This window comes from Schistocerca piceifrons, chromosome 7, assembly GCF_021461385.2.
Source record: "Schistocerca piceifrons isolate TAMUIC-IGC-003096 chromosome 7, iqSchPice1.1, whole genome shotgun sequence".
Lineage (NCBI taxonomy): Eukaryota > Metazoa > Arthropoda > Insecta > Orthoptera > Acrididae > Schistocerca > Schistocerca piceifrons.
The window spans coordinates 149,535,308-149,553,399 of NC_060144.1; the positions used below are offsets into that span (position 1 = coordinate 149,535,308).

Genomic DNA, 18,092 nt, shown 5'->3' on the forward strand with positions numbered 1-18,092 from the left:
TAGTTTAAACTTAGATATCAGGGCAATTAAACCATTACACAAATTGTGTTTTCCACATATATTCTTCTCCTTGTATATAATTTTAAACAAATTGTTTACAAATTTGTGCTGTTTTGTTTTCTTCGTTGCAGACAGGTTTAACAGGAAAGTGGTATGTTGCATTTATGGATTGTCTGCACATGATTAGAATACTAGTATGGAATCGGATTCGTCTGCAACTCTGCAATTGTACCGATTCACAAATTAAAACTATGACACATCTCTCGTGTACGTTTTATATTAATGATCACAACCGATTTACCCATTCATTTTAAGTGACTTCATTTTCGAATCGAGGTTTCGTTTGCAACAACAATACACAAGGCTCAAGCAAGATGTGGGTAAAATGGATAGAGATGGGGGGGAAGGAGTAGATGGACAGAGAGATAAGGAGGAGACGTATAGGGATGTGGGAAGGAGGGAAGAGGAGGCGATGGACGAATAGAGGAGGTGGAGAAGATGGACAGAGAGAAGGAGAGGTGGAGATTAGGATGTATATACAATTCTAATACATATCTAGCAAGTGTGAAGCATTGATTGTTTCGCTACTAAGATATATTTTCTCTCAGTACAATTAGGTGACATTAAAACTGCTTTTAGCAGTTTATTTAGCTGTTCTCAGTTTTCTGTCCATTATATGCTACACAGTCGGGGACGAAAGGTACATGGGTATTTTTCGGATTGTCCTTTACTTATATACGTTACTTCTGTCCAACGAGAATTGAAAAATAAATCAAGCAGGTAGGAAAATAGTCTGATTCGATTTTCCAGAGTTTGCAGTTTCTATATCGACTAAAACTTACCTGAAAACATTGCCAAACCTTAATAAGGCCGTAGTGCCCGGCCTTCCCCTGCAAAAGACGGTGTTTTGGACCCATAAACTGTAGTTAAGGTCATTCGTCCTGTCTGAGTAAGGGCTGTTGTTTGATCGAAACTGCCAGTTTTAATAAAGAAGCCACAAGCAACTGTTTTGCCACATCATTATTTTTCGAAACTCTAAGTCGTCGCGATAAGGGAATAAGCCAGACTCACAGCGTAGAGGTTACGCTTACTTAATACGTATGTACGTCGAAGAAATACTTCTTCGTCACGTTATGACTTTTAGGATTTAGACCGTGGTGTGAAACCTTATTTTTATACTTGATATCCTGATGTTTCGTCTGCAACTACGGGAGGCTTTACGGCGCCTGTGTAACAAGGTGATTAAATTCTTCGACGATATATATGTCTTTCAATGTTGGAAGAACTTTGTGAGAACAATTTTTGTTCGAGTCCTGTTGAATTATTACACTGCTGTCACAAACACATAATCAAAAGCCTTTACCAAGGCTTACCAATATACTGGAATACAAATCAGGATATTTACAGAATCACCCGTGACAATTTGAAATCCTGCTGAATTTTGTTTTATATTTTGTTCTCCATCGTGCATATTATTTGAAGACATTTCCTTCATTTGTGCGTATGGTGTAAAAAACGCTGCTTTTATCATTTATTTACAGATGGTCATTATTGAATGATTTTTTATCACAATAATGAGTTACTTATTGTTTTCAGTTATCAGAATATATATAGGTGAAATGGTAAACTAAAAAACAAAAAAGATGGAAAGTGTAAAGTAACTATTTAAAATAGAAAACAAATATAAGTTGAATAAATAATTAGAAATGTAATGAATACTTAATATTTTAATTAGATATGTTGAAAATACTGCAACATCACAATGGGCACAGCTTATTTTCCACAAAATAGTACTTCAAAAACCAGCTTTATTACACAGGGATGTATGTGGCTTGAAGGCATCTTTAATTTATGTTGTAACAAATGTTTTAATTTTTCAGAATAAATTAATGGTGGAGAGGTATTTTTCAAAATTTCAGATTATTATAAAAGTTGATTATACAGTTGTCAAGAACATTAATGACATATATTTACCTTTTGGGTTGTGTTTTATCCCTTGAAAGTGAAATCAAGCACTAACAAAAAAAATTTAATAAATATCACTTTATTTTCCCCTCTCTAAACCTTCTAAGTTTCATCAAGGTCATTTATTTACTATTGAGAATCTTCCCTTGTGAGCTGCAGGCTAGTTGCACGGGGCGTCGCCGGGTTGTGCACTCGGTGCCACCACGCTCAAATAAACTACTTTAACTTCTATTTTCTCCATACTGTGGTGAGGTGTGGCTTTACTTCCAACTTTAAAAACATTCTAGATTTGTTAGCTACAATCAGAACATAGCAGTGTATCACCTATAATGAACCAGACCTAAAGCGACCAGCGACAACATTTTCTACTACAAATCTTTCCAGTTTTGTGCTGCAGAGTACTTGGCAATTAAATATCATAGAAACAAAGACCAATATCGAAAAAATAAAAACACACACTTCATCATCATCCTGCGACATGAAACTGTAAGATATGAAAGAAATCAGTTTTCTGTACCGATTGCTTCCCTGAGAATCGAATGAGAGGTATTATTCTCGTATACAGCAACGAATAATACGCACAAATGCCAAACAAGCGGTTTTTAATTTTTTTATGGAAAAGGAGAACCTCTACCATAAAACTAACTAAAAGAGTTAATGTAGCTTTACTTCACTGATATACAGTATTTTTTACAGTTAAGCCCAGCGGCTGAAGTGCACAATTAATAACATAAACGAAACGTATCCATTCACCTTCAGCTTCAACCACAGATATTTACTTGGTTTCAATATGACAGACTTTGCTCATGTGCTCTAAATTATGGCTCATAGACTGCAGCCAACTTTACATTCTGTATACTCTCTATTTTTTCGCGTGGAGGAATTAGCGTTAAAGTAAAAAGTCATGTTGGGTTGAATAAACAACCTGTTGTACAGAATTTGGATTAGGAATATAAAATCTAAAAAAAAAAATTTAAAAAAATGAAGGAGAGTATGAGGAGGTTAGCGACTAACTTAAATTAAATCCATGGGAATATAAAATCGGAAAAGTAAAAGATTTCTGATTAGAGATGGAATTATACAAGAGGACCAAAGAATGCCGGGTTTCTTTAAAAAGGGCTCGGACGATTCCTCGCCATATCTTATGCAGCACAGGCTGGTCGTTCGTAGACGAAACCTAAATTTCCAATCGTCCATCTTCCGGGAACGCAATAATTCAGGCAAATGCAGACCATGTGTACTCGCCTTATTGGTGGCAGTCGGTCCACGTACAACCGTGGAACTCATTACAGTAGGTGCCGCGCGGGTGATTATACCGCGGACCGAGGTAGCTCATTACAGGAGCGTGTATCAGCACGGGCGCATAATCCTGCAATCAGCATCACACGCTCCGCTAACGAATGATAATCGCGCTGTGGTATGATCAATAATGCAGGAGTCGCATACGAACATCCAAGTGTACTGCACCTCTGCTCATTAAGCAGTATGGTTCACGTTACTACGATTTTCGAAATTGTTTCCCAGTCAGTGTAATATGTTGATTGTGTACATACAACAGAGGACTTTATTAGGGAACGGAACACAGCTAAAGCTTTACTTCGAATTGCGCCAGCCGTATCAGTAAGTAATTCATATTCTGAGCTGAATACCACGTCTCTTTTCAGTAGACATTTGCGAATTCAATAACACCCTTGTACAGTTGCTATAAATCATTCGCAATTATTTCACTGTAATATCTAGGAAAATAATAAAATAATGACAGTACACTGCTAGCGAACGTAACTGCAAACATCCTGGCAAACTATACTAAGAACACTTGGCATAAAAATCACCTTATAGCATTGTTACGAGTGCATAATAAACGGAAAGAGCGCAAAATGAGAAATTGTATATTAAGCTTGATTTCAAGTAACAGGATTCGCATATGAAACACATAGGAAAGATGCAGAACATCAGTGTGTTACTGCTCATTGTGAGCGCCTGCAAATGATTACTTAACGATCTGAACAATCGAAGTTCCTTTTATTATTGTGTAAATAATCACTTTATGGAGACAGGAACTGTATGAAGGTAAGTGTTTTTAATGTCTTTCTTTAGTGGTTATTTTTGGGACATCCTGGAGTAGTAATTATGTTTTTCTCCATAATATTACTTTCTGCACATTCTTGTAACGCATTTGCATGGTAAACCGTCAAATATTCATTACGAAGTATTCACCTGTCCCACACGAAATCGAAATACGTCCTTTACAGTTTGAAACCTTTTGAGCTTGCTACGTCACAAATATCTTTCAATGACATAGTATATATGTGTTACATTGCTATGAATATTACTTTTAATTTAACTACAGGCCTATTTTAGCTACACAGTCTTCATCAGTTTATCTCTAATAGAACGTCTCAAAAATTTATTGTATTACATATAAGTTACTTATGAACAATACGATACCCTTTAGAATCACAAACACTTTCATTAATGAAATAATATATTACGACAGATATGTTGACGACACAATAATGCTTATAGATGGAAACAGTGAGGACATCGAACATATACAAAAGAAATTCTACATCTGGACTTGATCTTAGGTGATATTAGCAGTACTTATAAATTCTAAATATACCGAAAGCCAGCAAGAACTGATAACATTATCCATGCCAATTCCTGCCATCCAAAATCACACAAATATGCATACTTTCAGACCATGACCGATAGAACCTGCCTCTAGAACAGGACGCTGCACAAAAAGAAATTAGAATCCAGCAATACAAGGCATAAGAGAATGAATACAATCCACAAATAACTACAGAGTCGCATAACAAATACACAAAACCCTCACGACTTATTACACCTAACAGAATAACATTTATCAGAATAAACACGGACAAAACAGAACATTACATATGTAACCGTCACATACCTGGGAATATATCAAACAAAATTAACGCACTACTGAAAAATACCAACACATGTTTTGCCTACAAATCAGAACATAACATAAAAATAAAAATACAGTCATGGGGGTGGAAACCGCCAATACACGCAAACCTGGGTATACATAAAATTCACTGCAAAGACTGTGAAAAATTCTCCAAAAACAGAGAAGCAGAAACTTCGCCACTAGATATCGAGAACATGTTGCATTAAGTGACAACAACTCATCCATCTTTTTCTGTCACATCAAAAATTTAAGCCCCACAACATACCCACTGAAAAATGCTATCGATATTTTACACACACACTAACATCAAAAAGATCAGTAATTAGTGTGTTGGAAGAAACAGGGACATATTTACGCACAAGAAATTATCGACATTTAATTCTCAACGAACAAACTGACCTAAAATACTAATACTTCATCGGAAACTTTATTGACATTATCCATCAAGATCCCAGATGAAACATAATACAACCAGAGGCATAATTTGGCTTGAATAAAACAACACCAGAGATATCCATTTAGTATAAACCAACAACATCGCTGGTTGAATTGTCAACAAGCAGATGTAACTGTACTATATTGCTGATCGTCTGACATAGCTGACGTCATTAATTTCATCTGGAAATTAAGTTTATTTCAGACCATACCTAATGAAGTGTCCGAAAGTAACACACGGTTGATAACTATTACAATACCAACGAAAGAATATGGTAAGTAAACAAATAAACAGCAACAGAAACTAACAAAATCGATTATCATCTGTCGCAACTGCTGTCACTAAATGTCAATTACAGACTAAGATTTATTTCTGACCACTAATAAAACGAAATACTACAAAACTGATTATTATTGCTACATTAATGTAAAATATAATCAGTGTCAAACAAAGAGCAACGGAAACAATGATGTTACATGGAAGTATGTAAAACCACACTATTCATAAGTTACGCACATATAGTACAACAATTGTATCAAAATTTATAAGATATTCGGTTACTGATAAACTGATAATGGCTATATTGCTAAAATAAACCTATAGTCAAAATAAAAATAATATTCACAGCAGCGTAACTGGTTATATAAATAAATTATGTCCTTGAAAGACATCCTTTATAGATAGCCTGAAGCTCCCATCTTGTCAGAATATTTGTCGCTGTTTTGCCGTCAAGTAGAAACCTGGTCGGCTAAAGATTTTTATCGCCAGCCTCTGTCTCAAAGTTCGAGAAATATTCCAAACCTCTTCATAGAGTTCATGGAGCAAGAGCATTTGAAGTGCAAAGCGTTCTGCGTGAGGAATCCCACATTTCTCAGAAGAATAAAAAAATGCATCTCTATTGGTTCGAAATTTGTTTATATCCAAAAAAAAATCAAGAAGGCTTTCTGATACCACAGAATTTTGCAGCTCACTTCATCACTACGAAAAATAATGGAGTAGAAAGTAAATAATTTATTAAGGAACGTTCTAAGTGTTACACAGGAAAGTGACTCGTTATAGGTGCCAGTTAGAAAGTTTTAGTTCCTAGTGTCATTAAAACAGAGGAAGCCGTTCTGTTTGTGATAATACAAGTATCGAAACAGAGCACTAGTGTTGTAACTAGTAGAACTCTACTCAACAGAAGCTATGTGTCATTTTTCTTACATAACAAAATTCAATTCATGAAAAAAATATTCTTCAGTATTGATTTTTCTTTCGTACACAACTCCATTATTGGTATCATATTTTGGAAAGTTTATTGTAAAACACCCTGTGCTGTTGAGGAATAAGTTGTAACATCATCAACAGGTATTTGTTTTGCATCCTATAAACATGCTCACTTTGCGACGAAGTGTAGCAAGGGTTACAACTGCCCTGTGTTTCCTCTTTTGAATACATTGACATGTTTCCATTTTTCTGTTTCAGAGTAATAATGTTTAAAAGCTGTTTGAGATGAGTATGAGACACTTTCATCATACTGAATTTGGAGATTAACAAGCCTACAATGACAACGATATTTCAGACGCGTCTCTAAAATCTATGAAATCAGTTGTATGCACTGGAGCTACATGGAACGGGTTGATAGCTTTAAGTGAGTGTTATCCATAGTGGATGCTGTTTAACTCCGCGACTGCTCCTTTAAAGGATGTAGAAAAATTTCCGCTAACAATCACAATAAATGATTATTTATTCGTCACACGGCCAGTTTCGGGCTTGTGCCCATACTCAGATGTTTATATATTCATGTACATGTTTACATTGCTGGAGATCAACTTTATTGATCTCCAGCAATATAAACATGTACATGAATGTATAAGTACCTGAGGATGGCCACAAGCCCGAAACGGCTCGTGTAAGGAATAAATAATCTTTTATTGTGACTGCTAGCGGAAATTTTTCTATATCCTTCGTACACTATGTGATCAAAAGTATCTGGACATCTGTCTCAAAATGACATACATGTTTGTGGCGCGCTCCATCGGTAATGCTGGACTTCAACATGATGTTGGCCCATCCTTAGCCTTGATGACCGCTTCCACTCTCGCAAGCATACGTTCAGGCAGGTGCTGGAAGGATTCTTGGGAAATGGCAGCCCATTCTTCACGGAGTGCTGCACTTAGGAGAGGTACCGATGTCGGTCGGTGAGGCCTGGCACGAAGTCGGCAATCCAAAACATCCCAAAGGTGTTCTGTGGGTTTCAGGTAAGGACTCTGTGCAGCTCAGCCCATTACGGAGATGCCATCGAACCACCACATTGTGTACCGTGATTCGTCACTCTGCACAGCGTTTCTCCACTGTTCAATCCTCCAATGGTTACACTCCTTACACCAAGCGAGGCGTCGTTTGGCATTTACCGGCGAGATGTGTGGCTTATGAGCAGCAGCTCGACCATGCAATCCAAGTTACCTCACCTCCTGCCTAACTGTTATAGTACTTGCAGTGGATCCTGATGCAGTTTGGAATCCCTGTGTGATGGTTTGGATACATGTCTGCCTATTACACATTACCACCCTCAACTGTCGACGGTCTCTGTCAGTCAGCAGGCGAGGTCGTCCTGTACGCTTTTGTGCTGTACGTGTCCTTCACGTTTCCACTTCACTATCACATCGCGAACAGTGGACCTAGGGATGTTTAGGAGTGTGGAAATCTCGCGTACAGAAGTATGACATAAGTGACACCCTATCACCTGACCACGTTCGTGAGTTCCGCGGAGCGCCCCATTCTGCTCTCTCACGATGTTTAATGACTACTGAGGTCGCTGACATGGAGTACCTGGCAGTAGGTGGCAGCACAATGCCCCTAATAAGAAAAAGGTATGTTTTTGGGGGTGTCCAGATACTTTTGATCACTTAGTGTAGCCTTAGCTGACTCAGCAATAGTGTGTAAATCTTGCGAAACAAAGACTCTGTCAGGTGGCACTACGGTCTCACGAGGGAAGCAACACTTCGCATAGATAACATGGACCTTCTGGTAATAGGTATTTCAAATATTATCTCGATAATTTGACGATAGGCGCATGCAATAGAGTAGCGAGAACACAAAAGAACTGAAAACGCGTTTATGGAAAAAAATGACCCGAAGAATATTTTCCATATCCACTCTTCATTTGACACTACTGAAAGCGATTCTGCCATAGGATAGGTACGATAAGTTCTGTGATCACCTGGAAACTGTGGAGTGTATGCCAGCGCGAGGTTTCACCCTGGGCCTTCCGTCTCATCGTCATCATCTTCACCATCATTGTCATCAAGAAAGTCAGCGTCAACATTCAAACGACATAACAAGAACACATGACAGTCACAATCACTACACGGTCACGCTGAAATGGCGTCTATTACAGAAGCTTCCATGAGACTACGACTTAGATAAATAAATAAAAAATGGTGCGTATGTGCTCCACAAGGCACGAAAAGCGTTACAGAAGTTGACACAGGGTCGGAAATAATTTACACAACATTTACAATATAATTTTTAGCGAAATTTTTAAATTTCAAGAAACCTATCTTCATATGAAGTAATCCAACAGTCAATGGGGATTGACTCCTATTTACACGAATAATTTGTTACAAAATTAACGAGAAAAAAATTTTCACAACAGCTTACTTATCTGGTGGGTTTTAATGTCTGAAAAGTATTAGCTACTACAAATTTCGACGCACAGAGCGATTACAGCATACATTTGGAATATTCTGCAGCTGCCGTGGATATCTGGGTTAATTTGCGTCGTATGAAAACTCCTTCCCTGAAGTTGTCTGGGGTTAATAAAAATTCGTGAACGAACTAACGGCCAACGATAGTAACCGAATTCTAGCAGTAGTAATTGAAGTGTCTGAGAAGAATCGAGACCTGCAGAAGATTGTATCACATTCGGAATGAAGACAGCAGAAGAGAATTGAAGATGTTCTTACTATTAGAAAAAGTCAAAAAATATAGGCGAAAATACAACAAACACATCCTTTGAAAGGGAAGCGAGGGAATACCAAAAGAAGGTACTGAATAGCTACCAATAGGAAAAGATGTTTGGGAAGACCAAGAAAAAGGTGAAGTGAAGGGTCTGAACAGACCCTCCAAGACTGACCTATGATGACGATTATAGTAATTCTAAGGTACACGAAACGACATTTCACGGTCTTTGCTTGTGCACTGCAGGTGAAGCTGTCATCAACTTGAAAGTTGCTTTGAATGCCACGGTGCTCTGCTAGGGATAATCCCATTCCAGCTGAAATCCTTTGCCTTTCTCTGACCTTTAAACTGGCTTATCCAGCCAATCATAGGGGACCTACAGTTTAACATCGATAACGAGCCATTGTACAATTTGGCATCTTTCACATTTACAAACATTGTCAGAAGCGAAAGAACTGAAAAGGGACAGATAAAATTCTACAACAGACCAGAGATCGAAACCTGCATATTTAGGTCCATAGTATAGCATTTAATCACTGTACCAGCGTGAATCATTATTAAGGATTGTTGAGTGCCGTTCTCTGCGATGTCAGGAACATTCGAAAGAACTCACACGAAATTTTCAACAGTACTAAAATCGAAAATATTAAACGGACTAGTGAGTATCCTGTGTTACATAAGTGGGTATTTATTCTAATCTTCAATTAGTCCATCTCCTCCTTCCACTCTCTCTCTGTCCCTCTCGTCCTCCCACTGTCTCTGTCTATCTCCTCCTTCGCCTCTTTCCTGTCCATTTACTCCTCCCCTTCTCCCTGTCCATCTCCACCGCCTTCATTTCCATGCCCGCCTCTTCCTCTCCCCTCTCTTTGTCCATCTCCTCCTCTTTCCTTTTTTGTCCATTTCTTCTTCCCCTTTGACTTCTCATTTCCACCTCACCTTCTTTCTACCCCTCTCTTTCTGCTGCTGCTTCTGTCCCTCTCTTCTTTCCCTGACCGTTTCCTCCTCTCCCCCCTCTCTGTCCATTCTCACCCCTCTATCAGTCGATTTCCCCCTTCCCTATCTCTATTCATCTCCTCCTTCTCCTGCCTATCTTTTCCTGTCTCTTCCTTCCCTCTCTCTGACTGTCCATCTCCTCGTCCTTCCTTCTCTCTCGACGTCATCACTCCTACAGTATTTTTTTCCATACTCTCACTAATAAGTCTACCAAATTTGATTGAAATCGTTCCAGGGGCTTAAGATGAATTTTTACCCTTGGCTTTGCCTATATACATACATGATGCACTTCACAAATATTTAACATATTTCACGCCAATTTATACATATACTGGCGAACCCAGCAATGCTTCACGACTGCTAAACATGTATAGAAATTGGATATAAGTTCTGATCTCCTCCCCCCCCCCGCCTCCCTCTAAGTCCATCTCCTCATATCCCCTCTGTCTGTTTATATCCTTTGTCCTCCTCTTTCTCCATCACCTCCTCCCCCTGTCTTTGTCCGTTTCGCACTACATTCTATTTCTCTGCACATCTTCATTCCTCCTCGCCATGTAGATTTCCCCCTCTCTCTATATATACCTATTTCCTCTCCCCCCACCCCCTCTTGCTGACTTTGAGTCTTGTTTTCGTTATTGGTAACGAATTCTTGATTGGGAATTGAAGCCGTTTAAAATTGGTAACCAGGTACTGCCCGCCATCCATGTGGAGCACGTATTGGTCTCACCATGGACTTCTAGTACTCAGCCACACACAACTGATATCATCAAAGTGTACGGGCCTGAAGATGGCGTTGACGCAACGTCCAAACTAGTAGCCAAATAAATGTGAAATCTTAAGTACAGCTGGAGGAGTTTCATTTTTAATAAAAATTGTACCAGCTGATGTCCTACCATCATCCAATTTAAATATGGATGTATGAAGATTTAAAATGAGTAAATCTGTTGAGATCGTTGGTATATAGTGTCAGAGACTGCCTTCCCGCTGCTGGATCTGTCAGGTTATTAGCTTCAATAACAGTTTTCACATAGTTTCATTCCGTGAACGGTAGGATTACAAAGTTTTGGACGATTCAGATTGCGTAGTACTACTCTAATCATAAGTCCATAAGCCACGAATACAATATTTCCTGTTTTCTATTAAAACTGAGTGCGAGAAAGAAAATAAAACGGCAGATAGTTGTGTGTACAATTTCTGTTTAAAATTATCTATAAGGAGAAACAATTTGTCTAACAGTATAACTGCCTTGCTTTCATAGTTAAAACTGTCTACGAGAAAGAAAACGAAACGGCACATTTTCACATAGCACAACATATTCTTTCTCGCAGTTGGTTTTAGAGGAAAAATTTTACACTGTTCTATCAAGAAATGGCATATAATATGCCAGTCTGAAAGTTTATTAGAATACTGTATACAAATTTGAAGTAAATCGGTTGAAAACTTTACGAGGTTTTTGGTAACAACAATTCCGTATTATATTACGGTCAATAGCTTTTAGAGGTTACTGAGAACAAATATCGACCTGGTTTTACATGTCATTATAGATTTTAAATATGTGTTTCTATGCCATATACATTAAAAATATGTAACCTGCGTCTATTCCAAAGTGTATTAGTTACATGTAAAAATCTGAAGTGAAACGGTCAGGAACTTTTCAAGATTGTTGGTACCAACGTTAAACAGCGACTTGTCTTTATATAGTAACATAGATAACAAAAAATTTGGCACTGACCCTATGAAGAGACTGTCCGCTTAGGCGTCCAGTGGGTAACAACATGTTCAGCGAGCCACTAGCGTGAAAGCATTTCACGCCCTGCTGCCGAAGAGCGCTACGGGTCGTCGCCAGAACACTGTAGCCCTGCGGGGCTATCAACGCGCGAACGGGCCCGCCAGTTAACGAGACAATGATGGCGGCGCAGCCGTGTCGCGACACGACCGCCACGACCGCCGCTGTGTGACTGGTGTGCGTGCGTGGGTGCTGTGGTGGGGGGTGGAAGGGGAGGGGGGCGGGCTGGGGTGGGATCTGAGGGCTGAGGCTGGAGGCTGGAGGCGGCTGATAGCCCGCTAATCGCGCTGCCTGCGACAGCGCAGTCCGTCCGCTGCCCTAAAATTAGACGTCGGCCAGGCGACGTCGCAGCGGCCTGGCCAGCCTTCTAAGTGGCTGCTGACGGCGCAAAGCCACGCCGTCTCCTGTGTCCTCGCGTGTCCGAACACCTACAAACGACGTCCTCTCTCTCTGTTCTATCGTGGAAGAAGAAAACGTACAAGCACGAGCAGAGCTCGCGCTCTGAAGGTTCCGCAAAACTTCATTATGAGGATAACAAATAGTAATTTCGTGTGGCTCAAACGGTCTGGTGCAAGTCTCTTTACCGGCAGCCCGTTCGGCGACATATTTGTCCCTAACCTACCCCAGTTATCGAGCCGGAAACAGGAATCAACAATTCGACGCGAAACCCAAACGACGCGTTGCTTCTGGAGACTCCTCATATCGTCGGCATTTGAAGGCTAGCTTAATACGAGGACTGAAAACGGCTCACCACGAAGGAATTAGTCGAATAAACGATTAAAATTTCAGGGAAATTAAATAATTTATTAAGAGAAAGAGTTTGACAAATTGAGCAATTCACTATCGAGAAAGTCAACCTATGGCCCTTATGCAAGCAGATAACGGCTTGGTGTTGACTGATGGGGCTCTTAAGGTCCTCCTGCGGGATATCTTGCGAAATGGTGTCCAGTTGGCGTGTTGGATCGTCAAAATCCAGATCTCGTCGCACTTCTCTGTAATAAATGCAGCAAACTTTCTCAAATGGGGAGAGATCCGTCGACCTTGGTAGCTAAGGCGGTGGTCATCACCTTGCTCAGAAGTAAGACCAGTATGACTTGCCACGGAAGGCAACAAAACGGGGAGTAGAATATTGTCGACTATCGCTGGGCTGTGAGGTTGACGCGGATGCAGATGCTATGAAAAGAAATGGCACCCCTAGACAATCACTCCTGGTTACTGAGCCGTATGGCGGGCGACGGCCACGTTGGTATCCCATTGCTGTCCAGGACGACTCCGTACACGTCTTTGGTGGTCAGCAGGTCTCAATTCGAAGTGGCACTCGTCACGGAAGACAATTCTCCTCCTGTCAATCAGATTCCAGGCCGAAGAAATGTAGGGAGAGTGTCGCCCGCCATATGGCCCGATAGCCAGGAGTGATTGTCTAGGGGACCCATTTTTTTTCTTGATAGCTCGATCCCTTTGGTTGTCATCTGTGGCGCCCTTACAGCTTAGAGGCACGTCGACGTTAATCTACGCCCTGTTTTGTTGTCCTTAATGACAATCCATCCTTAGGTTACATTTCAGAAATGTAATGCTCACTTTCGTTAAGGTTTGAAATTTGGTGTTCAATCACTGAGCGCTCTCATTCCCAAATACTGGGGGACTAAAGTGTGGGCATTCGAGTGCCGTGGTCTCCACTGGTTTTACATCCCCTCCCCTTTGATAGTAAGGTGGTTCTTACCCTCTTAGCGATTCTTTCCAGACGGTAAGTGATACGTGCACCAAATATGGTCGAAATCGGTCCAGTGGTTTAGGAAGATATGTGGAACACACATACAGATATACATACGTATGTATACAAGTTCATTCATTTTTGTAATATGTGTGGGTACTCGGAAAATATCCCTGAAAAATATCCGAAATTTTGTCGATGGAGTTCAGTGATACGAAAGTTAAGAAACATACAAATCTGGGCTTTAGTGTCTGCAGCGTACTGTTCCTCATGATTTGAGCAATCCTTGTTGATTACGGAAACGGGCCTAGTGGTTTTCAAAGGAGATCCGTAACAAGCGACAACATCACACGTGCTGCAGCTGATATTGTTGACAGTCCGTTTAATTTGGATACACTACGATGTCACATAAATCTAGGAAGAATGCACGGCATTTTAAAACTTATACACTCCGATTTATGATCATTTTGCAGACTGTGTTCAGAAACTATAAGTTTTCAAGTTACTACATCGTTGTTCTGAACCGTGCAATGCTTGCGCTTAGTAGTGACTTTACCTCTATTAAAGACAGTACATGTATTCTTACAGTCAAAGACCCAACATGCAGGTACGTCTATGATATGTAGACAACACGGAAGATTTTTGATTTTGACACGTGCTAAAGCAGTGTTATAACGCTTGATAATGGCATTGCGTCTAAATTTCAATAGCGCACATTAATAACTTACAGTGAATGGCGATAGCAACGCCATTTACAATGTATTACATGACTGTGAACCCAACCACGAGCACGTAACAGAAGAAACTGAACCCTTCTTGTGACTACCACAACGTGGCGAATACTGAAATACGGTAGGCAGTGGATATTTCTCCAGGGGTGATTTGTTTGCATACTCCGTATCTTTCTATCTAGCGTTAACCTTTTCATAACTGTACCGTCCTTGTCAATCTGTGAACAGGTAACTGTGTCTACATATTAATTATATTCTTGTTGTTAATCGTCCGTAGCATAACATGTCCAATATCCTTGTAAAGGTGATCCACACATGAATTAATCTACTACTATTACTGCTACCACTACCACCTCCAGCACTACCACCACTGTTATTACTACTGCCTATTGCTACCTGCTATCTCGATAACGTAGTTTACAAAATTTCACCTACCCCCTGAAAAGATCATAGTAACATGAAGGCCAATAGTGCTATCTGAGATCTGTGCGCCCCTTGTGCCCAGTTATCAAAGATCGGGGGAGAAATCACAATAAGGTGGTTCAGTAACTCCTCTACCCAGTATTTAATTGTGAACTGCAGAATTACACATAGATGCAGGTGTAGATAAATGCTCTAATATGTCCGGAGCCAATGCGTTAGAGATCTGTTCTGATAAAAGATGAAGTATTATGTATAGTGTCAGAAAGGTCTAAAAATCCACATAAACCAGCAGATCACAACTGGCGCCAAGATAATCATTTAGCTGCATTGCGTAAGTTAAAATTCACTCCCAAGATTTTATCTTAATTCAAGAAATTGTAATCTTGCGTAAAAGGTATGAAGGAAGCTTGGCCCACAAGACGTCTTTAACAACTGCGTTGACATCTGATGTGAATGGGTTAGGCACAGAAAGTTGAGCATCCAAATGAACCGTACTCGCATTCGGGAGGACGACGGTTCAATCCCGCGTCCGGCCATCCTCATTTAGTTTTTCCGTGATTTCCCTAAATCATTCCACGCAAATGCCGGGATGGTTCCTCTGAAAGGACACGGCCGACTTCCTTCCCCATACTTCCCTAATCCGATGAGACCGATGACCACGCTGTCTGGTCTCCTTCCCCAACCAACCAACCAACCATCCAAATGAAACGGCGACCTGTACTTGTGAGGCTATGTTCGTAATGATGGTGTCTGTGTAGTCTTCAACCATTTTCAGTTATTTATCATTATTTTTATTTTTGTTAATGCACAAAATTTACCACACCTTGGGAGATTCCCATATATACATATCCTGTTCGGATATGGGCGATAGCTGTTACTATATCTTCATGTAGTGGGCATAACAGCTTCAGCTGTATTGACACTGCCTGATTAAAAGAAGTGAAGCATCCAGAAATCGTGATAGGACGTCAGTGTAGCTTTTTACTCATACACATCCCACCAGTGGGTATGTATATGAGAGTAGCAGTTCTCTGCGACAGCTAGAATGGCCACCAGATCGCATTTACTGTTGTTGGTGTTTAGTGTTGTAATCAGACCTGGTAAAATATATAAGGGGAGTGAACAACGTCAGATGTACTGACTCGGAGATGCAGCGTACTCCTTGAGACACCGTTATCAGCATCTGCTAGTGTTTGAAAGTGGCCTCGTCGTGGGGCTCCGTATCTCTGGTTGATCGAATCGTACAATATCCAGGTTTTTCGCGCATTCTGATGTGGCAGTGGCCAGATGATGGACTGTATGAGAACGTGAAGATAGGCATGTTTAGGCATCAAGGTTGCGGTCGAACACACCTCACAATCACGAGGGATGATCGCAGCATTGTGCACTAAGCACAAAGCAACCATTTCACATCTGCACCTACCATCCAAGAGCGAGTCATTCCGCATCATTAGTTGGAGACCAACAGCAGCCGGACTAGGGAATTACTGTACTGTTCCACTGCATAGGCTGTCATTAACACCACAACACCAACGTCGGCGTTTGGAGTGGTAAAGTGACCGGGAAGTCTGGCCAGTCGATGAATGGTGTCGCATCGCGTTTGTAAGTAGGCTCTTAGATTTTTATGTTGGTAACACCACGTAACGCTCTATATGAAAATCACTGACTGTGCTGTGTGAAGTCTGCGGCTGGTTTGCATTGTTGGAATATTTGCTATTGTAGTGTTGGGCAGTTGGATGTGAACAGCGTGTAGCATTGCGCAGTTGGAGGTGAGCCGCCAGCAGTGGTAGATGTGGGGAGAGAGATGGCAGAATTTTGAGAGCGGACGATCTGGACGGGTGTCCGTCACAAAGAGTAAATTTGTAATATTGGATATCAGGCTATTCACATCCAACTGCCCAACACTACAATAGCAAATATTCCAACAATGCAAACCAGCCGCAGACTTCACACAGCACAGTCAGTGATTTTCATATAGAGCGTTACGTGGTGTTACCAACATAAAAATCTAAACAGCCTACATACAAACGCGATGCGACACCATTCATCGACTGGCCAGACTTCCCGGTATATATATATATATATATGATGACTTTTGAAGCCGGCCGGTGTGGCCGAGCGGTTCTGGGCGCTACAGTCTGGAACAGCGCGACTGCTATGGTCGCAGGTTCGAATCCTGCCTCGGACATGGATGTGTGTGATGTCCTTAGGGTTAGTTAGGTTTAAATAGTTCTAAGTTCTAGGGGACTGATGACCTCAGCAGTTAAGTCCCATAGTGCTCAGAGCCATTAGAAACATTTGACTTTTGAACATTATTAAGGTAAATAAATTGTTTGTTCTCTATCAAAATCTTTCATTTGCTAACTATACCTATCAGTAGTTGGTGTCTTCAGAAGTTAGAATCTTTTATTCAGCTGGAAGTATTGGCGCACACTGTATTGCAGTAGTTTGAGTAACGAAGATTTTTGTGAGGTAAGTGATTCATGAAAGGTATAGGTTATTGTCACTCAGAGGCATTCTTTTGTAGGAATTATTGAAAGTCAGATAGCGTTGCGCTAAAAAAAAAATATTGTGTGTCAATTTAGTGATGAACAGAATAAGTAAAGAGAGAAGTGCTGAGTACGTTCAGTTTTGCTCAGCTGTTTGAAAATCAAATAACGTAAGAGGTTTATCAGCACAGTAATTGATTAATTTTTCTAAGGGGACGTTCCACGTTCAGCGATGCATCGCGCTTGTGCACTAACCCGGATTGCCATCGTCGGTGAGTATGGTGGAGGTCCTGTCCTTTGAATGTTTTGGGAGGCACAGCGGTTTGCTTCTGGCGTCGTGGCGTAGACAACCATCAGGTATGCCTTTAAGTCACGGATGGTAGTGACTGGCGCAACACTGACAGCACAATGGTACGGCACGGACTTCCTGCATCGTCATGTACGGTGATACCATTTTCCGACAGAATAAAGCCCGTCTACACGTGACACGCGCCTCTATGAAGTGTTTGCACGGTGCTGAGGCGCTCCTGCGGCCAGGTAGATCTACAGATAGGTTTCTGATAGACCATGTGTGGGAGCAGCTCGGATATGAAATCTATTCCAGGGCCAGTATCCAAGCTATCAACGACCAGTTACGTTAGCCGTGCGCCACCTTGCCTCAGGAAAGGAACTAGT

General features: G+C 40.7%; 1 protein-coding gene across 2 annotated transcripts in view; it reads right to left on the reverse strand.

Annotated features, from left to right (window-relative positions):
* Positions 1–18,092, reverse strand: part of LOC124805175 (ankyrin repeat and death domain-containing protein 1A-like) — a 683,180-nt gene that overhangs the window by 432,755 nt on the left and 232,333 nt on the right. The window contains exon 1 of one of the 2 annotated variants that reach the window (XM_047265661.1): positions 12,010–12,213. The exons of the other annotated variant lie outside the window; for it this stretch is intronic. The gene's annotated coding sequence lies outside the window, so the exon portion shown is untranslated. Of the gene's footprint in view, positions 1–12,009; positions 12,214–18,092 lie in introns of those variants that run through there. 2 annotated transcript variants of the gene reach the window in all.